The 16,243-nt window shown below is 38.2% G+C and overlaps 1 protein-coding gene across 2 annotated transcripts in view; it reads right to left on the reverse strand.

Moving 5' to 3' along the window:
- gnai2b (guanine nucleotide binding protein (G protein), alpha inhibiting activity polypeptide 2b) overlaps window positions 1–16,243 on the reverse strand; it is an 81,210-nt gene that overhangs the window by 64,067 nt on the left and 900 nt on the right. Inside the window, exon 1 of one of the 2 annotated variants that reach the window (XM_067460458.1) lies at window positions 6,384–6,460. The exons of the other annotated variant lie outside the window; for it this stretch is intronic. The gene's annotated coding sequence lies outside the window, so the exon portion shown is untranslated. Of the gene's footprint in view, window positions 1–6,383; window positions 6,461–16,243 lie in introns of those variants that run through there. 2 annotated transcript variants of the gene reach the window in all.

The following is a 16,243-nucleotide window of genomic DNA, read 5'->3' on the forward strand; positions in this document are numbered from 1 at the left end:
GCTCCCTAGTTCAGTAGTAAGGCCACTGATGAGGGAGTCAGCCCATTGACTGATTCAGTGCCCTGACTACTGAACTAAGGAGCTGATTGAGACGCACCCCACGACTATAAAAAGCCAAGACCAATAGAGCGCTGATTAAATTAGGATTTTAGGATTCACCTAAAATGCATTGGCTACTTCAGGGTCAACTTCATGGTATCCCAAACAGCAACTAAAAATGAAATATAAAAACATAATTTAATCAGGTATTGCTTTAAGCATAAAAGGTTCCCCTCATTTCAGGATTGACATACTCAGGAGATTTCACTTAACCTCCTTTCTGAAATGGACCGCAGGGACCAAACGGGACCAAAACTTTTAGGGGTTAACAGCTTATGACCAGGACCAGAAGTGAAGAAATGAAGACCAAGAGTCAGGAGTGTAATTAATTAAAAGAACATTTACTTAAGAATTGGGGGGGGCTCAGGTTACACTTTATTACACTATATACATCCAGGTTACACCTTGTTAGAGTTTAATTAGGGATGCATGATATATCAGTATCAGCATATATATTATGAGACTGTTCATATGCACACTATTCACAATGATGGTTTTGAATTGCTTAAAATATGATTGAAATCACTATAACATTATAATTGTGTACTTGTGACATGGCTTTTAATGGTGAGACTTTAGGTTTTTTAATCAGACTTAAAAATGATATAAAATGTAATATTGAGCTTTATCGGCCAATATATTGGTTATCGTATTGGTCAAAATGTTCATATAGGTGCATTCCTAAGTGTAATTATACATTAACTACAGACTGGTTTCACTGACAGGGCTTAGATTACGCCTTCAAATATTTATGTAGTTTTTATAAACAATGTCACAAACATATTTTAAGATTTTAGTCTAGGACTACTTAAGCCTGGTATATGTACTTACCATAGGGTTGGGATTAGGTTTGGTTCAGGGTTAGTTGCATGCAATTATTCATCATTTATAGTAATTACTATAGAAACGACATGTAAATTGTAACAAGAAAACTGTAAAATAAAAAGTTTTCCAATAAATCAATACCATCTCAAATATAATCCTCTTTGACCCTGTTTGCTCAATGTACTTGTTCCATGATAATTATTAGCTCATTTCTGTCCACATCAAATGATCTCACTGTAAGCAGCAGGAAGCTTGTTTCAAGATAAAAAAATGAAAACCGAAACCTGACATGAAATGAAAGAGGGAAACTAGAGATCATTGCGTGATGAGCTTGGGAAATGTACAGCACACAATGTACAGGGGAAATTGGCTGGGATTTACAGAGATGCACTCAGAAATTGAATGCGCAATGCAAATCAAAGTCTCCTCATAAATCACATGAGAAGAAGTTTTAGATTGCAGCTTGACCAGGGATCTGTTCACACACTACAGAATACAATGACTCGTAGCATAGCGAATCAATTCAACAAATGAGTGTTGACTGAACGCGGGATTAGATGGCATGTACCAGAAACCATCTGTAAAGATACAAATAAACCGCAAACTCCTTTTTCTACAGATTTTCTGGGGCAATCTTGGAAAATATAGATTTTTTGGGGGGTCTGACATGTTTTTGAGAGTAGCAAATATTTGAGTTATGTATGTAATAAATATTATTAACAGTTTTATTCAGCAAGGACACTTAAATGTGATCAAAAGTGACTGTAAAGACATCTATGATGTGCAAAAGACTTTCAACTTTTGTTGATCCAAAAATAATTTCCAACACCGATAAGGGTTCTTGATAATTGAGCACCAATAAAAGCCTAACATATAAATAAAGTTTTTCAATGTCTTCTCGGCATATACATTTATAGTGTTCAATAATAAGACTTTGGTCATACTGCTAATGCTAACTGACAGTAATAATAGGTGTAAAAAAGTGAGGAGAGGATTGAGTAATGGTGCAAACTAGATTTGAACTCACACTGCCAGCATGACAAAATGTGTCAAAACCTGCACTCAGCGACAACTCAAGCAGCGCTTTACTTTCAAAAACTGTTTAAAAGGGGTCATGAACTGAGAAATCAAATTTCAGAACTGCAGACTTCCTTCGTCGGTATAGAATAAAATGTGCCTATTTATGGCAAAATAGATCAGTGAAAGAACGCCTCTACAAAAGATCAACGCCTCAATCATGGTAACTTAGGCTCCGCCCACTGGAGTGTTAGTGAGATGATGAGGAGAGAAGAGCGAAACTAAAAATAACATCACCTTCCAAAGGATCCTAATGCTGTGAATGAGCTTATTTATTCTCATCAATGTAAATGTCTCAGTTGAGCATTATTTATTTGTGTTCGCTTCATTTCACTGTGGATTCTTTGGGAAATCAGTCGCAATTTTGGCACCGTCTTTGTAAACAGACTTTTACGATATGAACTTGACAGTAATGCCACAACGTGACCGTGTTCATTCTAATGCCTGATCTGAGACCAGTGATTTCTGATATGTAGTGACTCATTATACTTAAGTCTCACAGCAGCCAATCACAGTAGTGGGCGTTTACACTGAAGTCTCACACCAGACACACTCCTTAAAATAGCGCTTTCAAATCAGAGGCTATTATGAACTTTTTTTTTTTTAATTCATACTAACATTATAAGTGCACCGCAGGAAACATTATCAAACAGTAAAAGAATGCAGTGCATGGTCCCTTTAAATGTAATCTCTTTTTTTTTCAGATGGCAAGTATACTTATTTCATGTCCATAGTGTCCTCTCAGAGAAAATGATGCTCTTGAGATGCTGAGATGGGCGTCCATAATAACAGCATTCACTGCCGTGATCAATTATACCAATTTAGAGCATTGTGGTCTAAAGAGTCGTCCGCAGCACTTCCAGTGTCTTTGATCTCCAGTGCGGCTCTACACTGCCACCCGTCAAGTGGCCTAATCAGAGCCGGAGCCCAATTTACATCTCTGAGCAGAGAACAGAGGCGTGCTTCAAAACGAGGCGAGCTTCACAAAGAGCACTCCTACAGAGCCGTGTTCAAACCTCCACCGGAGGCCTGACGCCATTGAGTCAGACTCAGATGGGTTTCGCAGTTCCCTCGACATTCCGTCTGGCACGACGTGAAGTCAGCGGATGAAGATACACCAACGCCAATTATGGTCAAGATTTACTGGACAAAAAAAAAGCACTATGAGACTCAAATGGACTGCTGCTTCACAAGGACATTTAAAGGGAAATTCGGTGTAACACCAGGGGCTGGTTGCATAAAATAAGACTAGTATTACATCCCTTTTTCTTTAAGACCTTTAAAAAAAAAAACATAGATCAGTCTAATTTGATATTGAAAAGTAAGACTGATTACCCCTACCTGTCGGTCAAACACAGTCTTAACATATGGCTGTTCATACGCCTAACCCCAGATATGAAAACACAACCAAAAACAATATTTGAACGAAAGACACCACAGGTAACGGCCGGGATTTTAGAAGCATGTGACAGGAAAACCACCAACCATAACCACAAGTAAACTCAAATAGACCATAATTCTTCACAACAAAAAATAAATTTTATTGATTTACTTTGATTTATGTCACCCAGAGTTTTACACCAGGCTGGTTCCTATATGGTACTAATAATGCGGGTGCTTCAACAGTTGATGCAGAGATGAATGTGGCAAATAAAAAAGTATATTATAATAATAATAATCAAACATGCATGCTTATCACCTGATACTAACAATCTCAAAATGGCTGAGTATTTGCCACTTATTTCATCCTGGCTATACACTTTTCAGCAAGAATGCGTTCAATTCATTGAAAGTGACCGTATCCTTACAGGAAAAACCACATGGATTACACATGTGGAACACAAACTTTGCACATGTGAAACGTCTGGTTTTAGAACAGTTGTGAAATCAATGTGATCACATAACATTGAAATATTGCAAAAGATTTCCATTTCAAATCAATGTTGTTCTGTTCATCAAAGAATCACAATTTCCCCAAAAATATTCCACAGCATGACTGTCACAATATTTTGGAATTTAGCCTAGAGCATAAGAGTCTTCTTTCAAAAACATTAAAATATCTGACCAACCCCATCATTTTAAAACGTACCAAGAGTAGTGCATGTACACTAAATCTTCTTTGTGTTAAGATGGAACAATGTTTGATTTCTTCTCTCTCCATTTTGCACGGCACAGATCACAATATGGCTGCAGGAGGTTCTGTCTATTTTCTGAGCTTTGCAGGAATGGACTGAAAATGAGTGTGAGAGAAACTGGCAAACCGGCTGATGCATTCAGCCTGTAATGACAAACAGCACAGTAGGTCGCTGGTAAATGACTGCAAGCGTTTTAGTCCCAACAGGCGGAGATCAATAAATGCACAACATCCCAAATAATACACACGACAATAAAGGAACAACTGTTGTAGAGCTGCCGTAAACAACTTAACAAGAGAAAACATCTACCCTGGATGATCTCAGCCAATAGCCATGGTGTCAATGCGTTAAAGGCAGGATAGGTGATTTGTTCCAGAAATATTTTTTGTTATGCTGAATGGACATCTCTTTACATTACAAAGCAACCGTTAAGTGGTCTAAATGTCATCAGTGTGTTTTCCTGCCAGAGTTAGACAGATGTCCCTGTGACGTTATACTCAGAGCGGTCCGTGACTCGAATGCATGCATTTCATTTGCAAAACTATCAACGGCGAAATTAATCTGCAGCAGTCAGGATGCACAGGTCAGTGCTCTAAGTTATGGTCATTATTATTATTATTATTTTAATGTTTAATGTGCTTTGAGACATTAGGGTAATTTAATGCAGTCTCGTGACACTTTTAATTGCATTGGTGTGTTTTGGAGGAGGCATGGCTTTGGAGACGCTCTGAAGGGAGGGTGGGATCTTATGCTTTCAAAGCTAGCTCGCTATTGCTAATCTCTCCGCTTATGATTAATAAGGTTGATTTTTCACTGTTTCCAGCTTTAACTACACCGTTTTGTCATTGTTGTTGTTGTTATAGGTTTAGAAACTTGCCATTTTGTGACATTAGGAGTTCATTTTCTACTCAAAATGACATTCATACTCAAAAACGATCCATCAAATGTTACCGTCATTGTGTACGAAGCATTGAGGTCTTTGTTTATGTGCCATGTCTCTAAGATGCTTCTAAGTAAAGCATACATATTAAAAGTGTGATTTAAATTAGTGCTATATTGTGAGTAAAAAGTATTGCAAAAGTTAAAATGACCTTTTACAGGCTAAAAAGTTGAAAATAACTTATTTTACTTAGTAAATAGAGTTTACTTTAGCCTAGAAATCTAGACACACCCTAGCGGCAGCAAATCTAATCTGCCCGCGAGTGTCGTCTAGGAACTCTCAATACCCTTCTGAGCTGTATTCCCCCAACTCTGGACGGGCCAATCACATTGTGTATAGAGTCGGTGGGCGGGGCCATAATGACGACGGCCGAGTTGCGTTTGCGTGCTTCTAGTAAACACAGAAACTGGCGAACGGCGGTCTTTCGAATCAGCTTTGACCGCGACTCTGGAAGACTTGGAGTTAAGCTTTTCTCTGAGAAAAGAACAAAGAACGGCACTGAAGTCATTCTTAAAAAGGGAAGATGTGTTCGGAGTTTAGCCGACCGGATACGGCGAATGTTTAATCTGTCAGCGAGCTCCGTTTCACCTTCGTTGCTCTGGTTGGTGTAGCGCTATCCTATCACGTGCAGAGGGAGTTTGAAAGACGACCGTTTATCCGCCCCTCGGATTGAGCCGTCAATGGTGAGTTTCCAGACCAAACATCTTGATGTGGCTCTGGCTTGTCAGGCTAAGTTTACTTAATTTCATGTGTAAAAAATATTTATGCAAAAACATGCAATAGAAAAATCAAGTAAATTGTACTTGTTTCTTACAGTGTGTGTGCACTGTGCATACAGAAATGAGATTTGTGGAATAAAATCAGTGAATAAATAACTTAAGCACTGCTCCGTTCATCACACAAAGCTACCATGTGGCTTCTGAGGACTTGAAATCTAGTGCACAAGTCATAAATTATTTGTTCATAAAACATGGACCAAACCAACAGCACAACAGTCATTCAAGTTTCAACGGACCACTTGCAAGTTGCAACACCAACTTTTGGTATATTTCATGCTGAGACTTGAAGACCTGACATTCTATGAAATAACAGGAGACACTTTCAAGTTGAGCAAGGTTGATGTAAGACCTTTGAGACGCGCTGAAATAGGAAACCTAGAAGCCAGACGTCGGTTTTCAAACGTGTGTGTGTGCACTGAGCCCGAATCACAGAGGAGGATTTTGGAGGGCAGCGTCTCATTCTGAAGTGTGTGTGTGTATTTCGAAGATGCAAGTATGTGACAGTATGACTGTGTGGGAAGCTGTCACCTGCTCTGCGAGGAGTCACCTTGGCATCTGAAGGTAAATGGAGAAGGTGGTGTTTTATCACTGTCTGGGACTCTCGCTCTGCCGACAGGAAGTATCCTGCTCTGACCTCTGCTCCTCCAACCATGAGCCAGTTACACAGACACAACACAATGACTCAACACTGCAAATGTAAACAGAGCAGCTGATAAAATCACTGGAGCCACTCGCCTTAGGCTTTTAACAACAGATACACCAGCTTTCATTCCAAAAAACTCACCTTTATGTGAAATTACAAGTGTGTGTTCTTGATGATCTATATAGCAATACAAGTGCTTACTTGAGCACATTAAATTGTGCTGTACTGTAGGTTCAAATATTGGTTCCTTTGATTATATATATACTACCAATCAAAAGTCTGGGATTGGTAAAAAAATGTTTTGGCAAAGCTGTGGTCCTCATTTCAATGATACATATTGCAATAACTTTTGTATTTGAATATATTTTCAGCATCATTACTCCAGTCATTAGTGTCACATGATTCTTACACAATGATTTGATGTTGAAAACAGTTGTGTTCAGGGGCGGACTGGCCATCTGAAGAGTTTCTCTTTTCTTTTCTGTTGGGCCTCTGGAAAATGTGGGCCGGCCTGTTGCTACATAAATATATAAAGAACTGAAGTTGGGACATTTCATGTCAAATCAACCAGGGGTCCCCAGCTCAAATTTTTGATTTAGTTTATATTTTTTCTGTAGAAAGACAAACATAAATAGTAAAGAAAGCCAAAATATGAAATGTCTCAGATGTATATATACAGAGCAATCTACTGTTTTGTATGGGGGTGGGGTCCCAATTTCCCCCTGAGATTTGGAGTCAAATTAAAGGGGTGTAAAAATGACTTTAGGAAGAGGCAGCAGTATTATTTTATTTTCACAGAGAGGTTAGTAGATGTATTAGTGAAATCTGTTGACTTTGAAAATCTTTGTTGCATTATATCCCCGCAGTGACCGTTCAAAAATGGGCAAAAAGCAGTTATTTGTCTCAAGTTTGCATGACTGTGTAAATCAAGAAGTATTAGATATATCTTAATATTCTTTTAGATTCTGATTCCTAACAAACATTTCCTTTGTTACATTCATTTTAAAGTCCCTTGATTGTTCAATCCCAGAGATATGGACATGTTAATGCGGTTCCATGAGTAATTTGTACACATTTTAAAGTGGCCAAAACCAAATATGGGTCACTTTGCATCTTCCTTTTCCAAAGTTTGCATGCCTTTAACTCAAAAATAGTGCTCCACAATGAATCAGATTTCAAATCGTGATTACAATTATGGTTGCCACAATTACATAATTGTTTAAATGCGCAATTACAACAAAAAAAAGACTCTGCAGGCTTGATGTGTTTTTTTTCTTTTACAGGTTAAGGTTTTTTTTTCCATTTTGTTTATTATTCATTGCATTATCTTAGTTTTAGTATAAGATTATAATACCATGCCTATTTGAACTTTTTATTATTTTAAAAAGAAATCAAATCAAACCAATGTATACTTTACATTTGATACTTTATGCTATAGAAGATCAATAAAAGGTTTTTAGGAAGAACGTGTTTCACTTATTTTCATATAAAAATATAGCATGCAGTTCAAACTATGGTATAAAGCTATTCAAAACATCATTCAATGTAAATTGTGATGATCATAATAAATAATAATCGAAATTACAATTTCAGGGCAATAATCAACAATTATGATGATTGTGTCAGTCGTGCAGCTCTACTCAAAGTATTAAAATATTTTATTAACATTCTTAACTTTCCTTTTGAGAACATCGTTTTCAAGGCCCTATAAAGTTCAGTCCCATAGATATTGGACCCTAATGTGACTATGTCTAAATTGTTGAATTTAACCCATTTTTAATGGTCAAAAAACAAACGTAGGTAACTTTTTAAACTTTTAAGCTGATAGCTACAGTGTTTAAAGAAGAATGTCTGAAGAACAAATAACACTGAAATTAAGTAGAAATGTATTTTGTCTTTTGTATTTTGAATACAACACACCCCTCTGAGTCAACTTTACATGTCTTTAATTAATTTAGTGTTAAAGATATTTTAATGGCATGTTAGATTCTTGTTCTTCTGAAACTTTTCTTTTTGGACATTTTAATTTGGATGACCCTATACGGTTAAATCCCGGAGATACTGGGATGTCAATATGGTAACGTGTAGTTCTGATACTGCATATTACAACTCTTGGAGGCTTCAGAAGCTGTTAAAATGAACAAAGTCCCATCTTCCAAATATCCTTCCAAATATGAAACTTATTCAAATATAGATTCTTATAAATGCTTCAACTAAACCAATTACCAGGGGATTTTTGGTAGACGAACGTTGGTCAAAAATGTACACAGACACAAACTGACCACCAACTGCAACGTTCATAAAGCTAACCTTCCACAGAATGGAACGCACAGGATTGTGGGATATCAAAGGGAGCAAAGGATGCACCTATGCTGCCTTCAAAAATCGAGCAGATTAAGGGATTTCAGCAGACACAGGAAGTGAATCTAACATCAGATGGATAATTTTAAGCTTTCTGAGGCAGCCTAAATGTGTATTTGCTAAAAATGTTCTCATTGAAATTGGTTAAAAAGGGTAAATGAATAGGAATATAAAAATTGAGCCATTATTCCAACTGAGCCACTGAAATATGATTTTTTTTATATATTAACATATAATCCAAACCCTTGTCTGCTGCTAAATGATGTGCAGCTAAAACCTTGCAAATTCCTCTTCCTCAGGGATTTACAATACACACATAGAAATGTCTAAAAAGGGTCTGGCATAAAGGAGTCCAGAATAGCCTCTAAAAATGAGAGTCTATAACAGTAGCTTCCAGCACATGATAGACTCCTCCTGATAGTCACTTGCCCCCATTCTGTGGCACAAATCCATTAGTTATGTGATGTAACCGCCGCCGCTGGCCATTCTCCTTACAAAAATACTAAAGACAAAAAGTGCTCATCATTCTTTTGGAAAGCATGTGTCTATTGGAATTTCCTTGAGTTCTGCCAACCTCGTGCACCTGAGATATTTAGGCGTGATGAGGAAAGCTTAGTTTACAGAACACAAGACCACAAAGTACTTCCTGCTCAGAGTCTGTGGCACAACCTTGACTCCTCAATTGTTTGGGGATTCAACACTTGCCATCCATGTGAATTCTGCTGGGTAAAAACAAAGCTAAAAAGAGCTTGACTCAACGATACGTCCTGCCAACTTGCTAAATTAAACCCAACTGATAAGAGTCTGGAGTATCCATGAACACCAGACATGTGTCATAATGGTGAGTTGCTCATAGACAGAGACATGAAGAGGAGGCAAGGTCAATAATTCTGACCAGAGTGGTTTCAAACATGTGACGCATACTGAATAAGAAGTGAAAGAGGCTATTAGGGGAAAAGCCTGTCTAAACCACAGAGCTGTCACACAACCTAGTGAGACTCCTACCTAGACAGCATTTGTAGACATCATAGGTGTGGTCCTCAATTTGTAGAAGAGAAATTACACTGCCTGTAAAATGCTTGTGGGAAAAACCCCACAATGAGAAAAAAATGCATATGCTTAAATACAAACTAAATATACACTTACGCATTTGGCAGATGCTTTTATCCAAAGTGACTTACATTGCATTTTAAGGTACACATTTTACATTTTTGTCAGTTCTTGCTTTCCCTGGGAATCGAACCCATGACCTTGGTGCCGCTAGAGCCACGCTCTACTGTTTGAGCTACAGAAAAGCCACAGGCAATCAGCTTCTAATGAGGTTGACCTTACATGATTTCATTTGATTAAAATTATACTGTAATAGAGTCTAAAAATCCCTGATCATAAATAATTATCTGTCTTTCAAACCCTGATTGCATTAGAAATGTAAAGCAACATTTCTATAATGAACTGAGCATTGACTGCCTTCAATGCATGATTGCGGTGTAATGCATGTAAATGTAAATGAATTTAAGTGCATCACCATACAATTTAGATTAGGGGTGGGCGATATACCGGTAGAAATGTGTCAACCGTAGAGATTTCTGACGATCTTCTCTATCGCGGTTACACGTGACGTTGCAGTGCTGCGCGATCAAGAAAAAGCTTATTGTTTGCATGCGTGTTTAAGCATTCCGGTGTAACAACAGGTGATTTTAAACCCCTGAAGCACAATCAACAGCAACACTTTTTCAACGCTGTTTGAGACGTGCAATATGAAGCCGCTGCTCAGAGCGCGTCAGAACTGAACTGAGCCTAAACTAGGGCTGCACGATATTGGAAAAAAATTACATTGCGATATTGAGAGCCATCAATCCAGGCTAAAGTCAATAATTACCATTCCAAAATATTAATAATTTCACTAAAAAGCAAGCTTCATTACAAGACACAAAAAGAAATGTTGGAAAGTATGTGTAAACATGAAACTAAACCTCCAGTAGGTGGCAGCAGGTGACCGTCTTAATGAGTGAGTCACTGAGTCGTTCACTCAAATGATTCATTCAAATGCTGAATCGTTCAGTAACACACTTGTTGCTGTGAGTGAGACGTGTTACGGGTCTGCTGTGAATGATTGTCAAGGCTGAAATAAAACAAAATCACTAAATATTGCATCTAAAATGTAAGAGACTTTAAGTGAATGTTAATTAGTTGTTTATGGAACTGTCATATGAAATCAGTGTCACTTTAGTCGTGATGGTATTCAGTGTTGTAATTTCTCTTCGAGAGGCTGCACGAGCATCAACAGCGCGACCTTATTATCATCAGTTCATTATATATCATCATCCATTATCGATCGCTACTTACACTAAATTAATGAACCAAACATTCTTGCATTTTGGTGATTCGCTAGTTATTTTTAGTTTTAATCAAGCTCTTGTCCATCAGGCAAGTAAAATTCTCTTTCACTTGTCCCTTCAAAAAATTCACTTGTCCCGGAAAAGAGTTAATGTCGAGCTAATATGGTGACTACCAGTAAAATTAATAAAACATTTGTGAGCTAAATGATTCAGACACTTTGAGCAGAGCATGTTTTGCTGAAGTGTTTTTTCTTTACTTGCTATTTAATCTGACACCACAGACTGAACAAAATGAAGCATTGCTTGCTTGTTGCTTTCTCCATTTTAACATTGCTGGATTTGTATTAATACTATTCTGAAATATGACAATTTAACAATCGTCGTCTTGGCTTAAACAACCAAATTTTAAAACGACTCAACTACCTGTATAACCCAAGACGGGTGCTTGAGTCAGTAAACAACAGAAAGTAACCAAGCCAGCATTATTTTCCCAGTCAGAATGCTTCAAACTGATGATGTCGATGTGCGTTTCGAAGCAATATTGTGAAAACGCTGAATAAAGCAAAATATGGTGCTGACGAGAAATTGCTCTGTGTTTACAGGATATAAAAGCATGATCATCTATCATTTTCAGACCTGACCGTACATGAAGTCATTATTGGGAGCTCAGTAAACACTGGTGTGTGGAAATCTCCATTTACACAGTAACCAGCCAGGACTCGAGCGTCTCATTTCTGATTTAACACTATGAGCCTGACACCTAAATAATGCAGTATATGTGCTTTCTATTGCTTTTATTTATTTACATAGAGATATTTTTAAAGTTGAACAGGTTATAAGTTGCCTAGGGGGAAATCAGTGTCAAGCTAAGTTCATCCAATTTTTTGATTGCATCTCCCCTATTCCCCAGGCACGTTTTCCCTGTTCTCGCTCCGGCTTGCTCTCTCCGTAGGGTAAAGCGTATTGAGGGGAGCGCGGCTGTCACACCTGTCCCCACGCTGTCAGAATCAGAGCACACATGCTGCGCTACTAACAGGATAGGACATACAAGACACAGGCGCTCCAGCTCAGGGTGGCGTGGCGGCACTGAAGTGTGAGGAGAGGAGACCAGATGCAGAATTAGGCCACAGTTTTATCACCTACACTAACTTTAAAGGGTTAGTTCACCCAAAAATGAAATTTGTCATTAACTCCTCACTCTAATGTCGTTCCACACCCGTAAGACCTCCGTTCATCTTCACACACAGTTTAAGATGTTTTATATTTAGTCCGAGAGCGTATGCAAGTGTATGCACACTATACTGTCCATGTCCAGAAAGGGAATAAAAACATCATCACAGTAGTCCATATGAGACATCAGTGGGTTAATTAGAGTCTCTTGAAGCATCCAAAATACATTTGGGTCCAAAAATAACAAAAACTACGACTTTATTCAGCATTGTCTTCTCTTCCGGGTTTGCTTTCAATCCTCAAATAAAGATTCGAACGGTTATGAATCAGCGTATTGATTCATGATTCGGATCGCCAATGTCACGTGATTTCAGCAGTTTGACACGCGATCCGAATCATGAATATAACATAACAGTTTGAATCTTTATTTGAGGATTGAAAACAAACCCGGAAGAGAAGACCTCTGATGCTTTCAAACTCAAGCGAATTGTCCGATTGGTGATAAATGGTGTGCACTATAGGTTACAAACCAGACAACTGTCCCCTCTCATATCCTCCCTTTCCCTTGTAGTTCGAAAACATGAGCAATGTTGAGCAGACTGCATGAAATGTGACACGTACTAGATATTCTGATATATCAGCCAGACTAATGAATCAGACATTATTTGGCAAACCGTGACACATTGTGTCACTGCAAAAAATCTACTTACAACCTTGTCAATAAACAGTAGAGCTGCACGATTAATTGTTAAATGATTATTATTGATTTAAACACTCACACGATCTCATTCGTGCACCAAGCATCGGCCCATAAAGACATGGATGAGGAGTTTGGTGTGGAGGAACTTGACTGGCCTGCACAGAGTCCTGAGCTCAACCCGATAGAACAGCTTTGGGATGAATTAGAGCGGAGACTGAGAGCCAGGCCTTCTCGTCCAACATCAGTGCCTGACCTCACAAATGAGCTTCTAGAAGAATGGGCAAAAATCCCCATAAACACACTCCTAAACCTTGAGGAAAGCCTTCCCAGAAGAGCTGAAGCTGTTAGAGCTCCAAAGGGTGGCCTGACTCCATATTAAACCCTACGGATTAACAATGGGATGGCATTAAAGGGATAGTTCACTTTAAAATGAAAATTCTGTCATCCTTTACTCACCCTCAAGTTGTTTCAAACCTGTATGAATTTCTTTCTTCAGCTGAACACAAGAGAAGATATTATGAAAAATGTGGGTAGCCAAACAGTTAACTGGAGCCATTGACTTCCATAGTATTTTGTTTTCCTACTATGGAAGTCAATGGTTCAAGTTAACTGTTTGGTTACTCATATTCTTCAAAATATCTGAACACTGTTGAATGACGCACAGACTCAATCTTTCTCTCGAAAAACTGCATTGGTCTGCTATCAGTGGCTCAAACCTAAGTTATTAGCTCTAAAATGACATTTTTGGAATTAGCAACAAAGGCTTGGCATTAGATGTGTAAAAACTTAATTATACACACACTAGGGGACGCACTGACTAGACGACCTTAATGCTCTGCCATGGCGCTTTAAGCTTGACGTCGACTAGTCGCTGGCCTATAGAGGGCGCAACAGGATAAGCAATTTCCTGACACGCAGGCTCTGTTTTGAACAGTTAAAAATGACAAATAAATGCATCCTCCGAGAGCTCTCCACAAGACATGTTTGATTACCATCTGGATGCTCGAAATTGATCGGGAGAATGCACGCTTACTGTTCACGTAAGTTAATCATCGCACTAAACTGCGTGCTGCATTGCAACGCACACACATAGCCTGATCACGCGGAGATCGCCCGCGCCTCACACAAAACCATTCAGTAGCGCAGAAATGTATTGTCAACACAGTTCTGGGATTTATCAATAAAATAGCTTAGAAACTGAAAAGTTCTAGCACAGATTTCTTGATAACTAAAACTCACAGCTTCACTATTAGTAGAGAGACGCTGCCAGGTAGAATTAATTCACACACAATCACTCACTAATGCATTCATATACATGTAATCTTTACTGTGCTACTTTATCTGTATCTTATTCAGAACGAGCAGAAATCTGTGAGAAGTATAACGACCATAAGACAAAAGAACTGATACAAAAGCTGTTATGTAGGATCAATAACCTTATGGGCAGCGCTGTGTCATATGCTATAGCTGTCCTGGGCACAAGAAGACCCGCGTTCACGTCTCAGCTCGAGGTTCAGGTTTATTTGTTCATTAATGACTTTCATCACATAAATGTCGACTTTAAAAAATGGAAGTCGTTCAACCCCTAATACACACAAGTGCATTTAAAGGACAAAAACCTGACAAATGACTTAATATACAACATTTAAACAATGTTGGGGTGTGTTAACCGTAGTATAAACCGAATAATTGAATTATTGAAAAATAATGCACACCCAAGGTGTAATTGCTTACTTTACAGCCCTTATGCGCCACACTCTACATTGCACTGTAAAAAAGCTTAATTTACAGTGTTTATCCAGTTGATTTGTCCAATGCATTTAAATAGACAAAGTTCTCTCAACGTTTGGGAAGTATAACACAATAAAAAAATCCTCTGCAAAAAATATAAATGAGAGTGTGCTATAAATGTAACTTTTTAACAGGAATGGAAACGAGACTGAAGGATAGAAGAACAGTGTTCGAATTGTTCATCTGATGAAGGTCTATTGGCCATAAAAGCCCACTGCAAACATACCACATTCTCCAGCATATCTGATAGATTGTAAAATCTGTTTTTGTACTGATCATTTTGTTGATCCACGTACCAGAACATCCACTGACAGGTGTGTATTAACATACAGAATCGTACAGTATACCCCCAACCCAAGCAGTTTTCACAATCAAGCATGCTTTCATTTACCACCAATGGACCAGAAAGAATAAAAATGGATTGGTTACAGTGGGAGCACTCAGCTTTAATGAAGTATAATTGAATGGTGAAGTCTTTTGTTTGGAGCAGTATTATCTGAATCTCACAGCAGGGTTACTCGACAAGTGCAATACCTGCAGACTTGTGTTTATTTCTAACCGGGCCGTCTTGCTAAAAGTCAAACAGGATCTTCCTGGATGCATGTACTTCATATAATGCCAAGCAGCCACAGAACAAGAGAGCTTAGATTATTAATGACAAGGCCTGAACACATGAGCATAAGGGACAATGCAGAATCCATGGAAACCACATAATTAAACATTGATAGCTGTTTTGTTTTTTCCAATGCAGAGGTGAGTATAGCTAATGGACTATTGTAGAAGAGTTACATAATGTAGTACTGCAGGTGGTTACATTGGAGAACATCTGCAATTGACCTAAACAATAACTGATAATGATGATATTACTAGATTACAATAGGCACCATCACTTATGCACTCTGCAAACTGTTATTTATATTAAATGTTATAAACCATTGCTGACGAAGCATACAGGAGGGCTAATTTGTCATGCATCCCCATGACAAAACATGCCTAAACATGTGTCGTGAGCACGGTACAGATCATGGCACATATCATTTACACAAAAAAGTGCCATAATACATTTAGAAGTACAGTATAACCACATATCACCTCATATAATCATACCATTGTACTCCAATGTGCTTCGATTGGGGAATGAGCATGTGCGCAAATGTCTTATCACCGATCACATAAACATGCCTAAAACACGGCAAAAAATAAACATAGTAAATATGGAAAGCAATTGTGTTGTATTGTCGCGGTATATGACAAAAAACTTGGCATTTCTTAATGCTTAATTTTTAAATAAATTGTGGTTTGAAGTCTGGAGCATTAGATGCTGTTGTGTTTGCATCCCATCACTAATCGAAGCGAAACGCACATCATATGCTTGACCTCAATG

Source organism: Pseudorasbora parva, chromosome 12, assembly GCF_024679245.1.
Source record: "Pseudorasbora parva isolate DD20220531a chromosome 12, ASM2467924v1, whole genome shotgun sequence".
In the NCBI taxonomy this organism is placed as follows: Eukaryota; Metazoa; Chordata; class Actinopteri; order Cypriniformes; family Gobionidae; genus Pseudorasbora; species Pseudorasbora parva.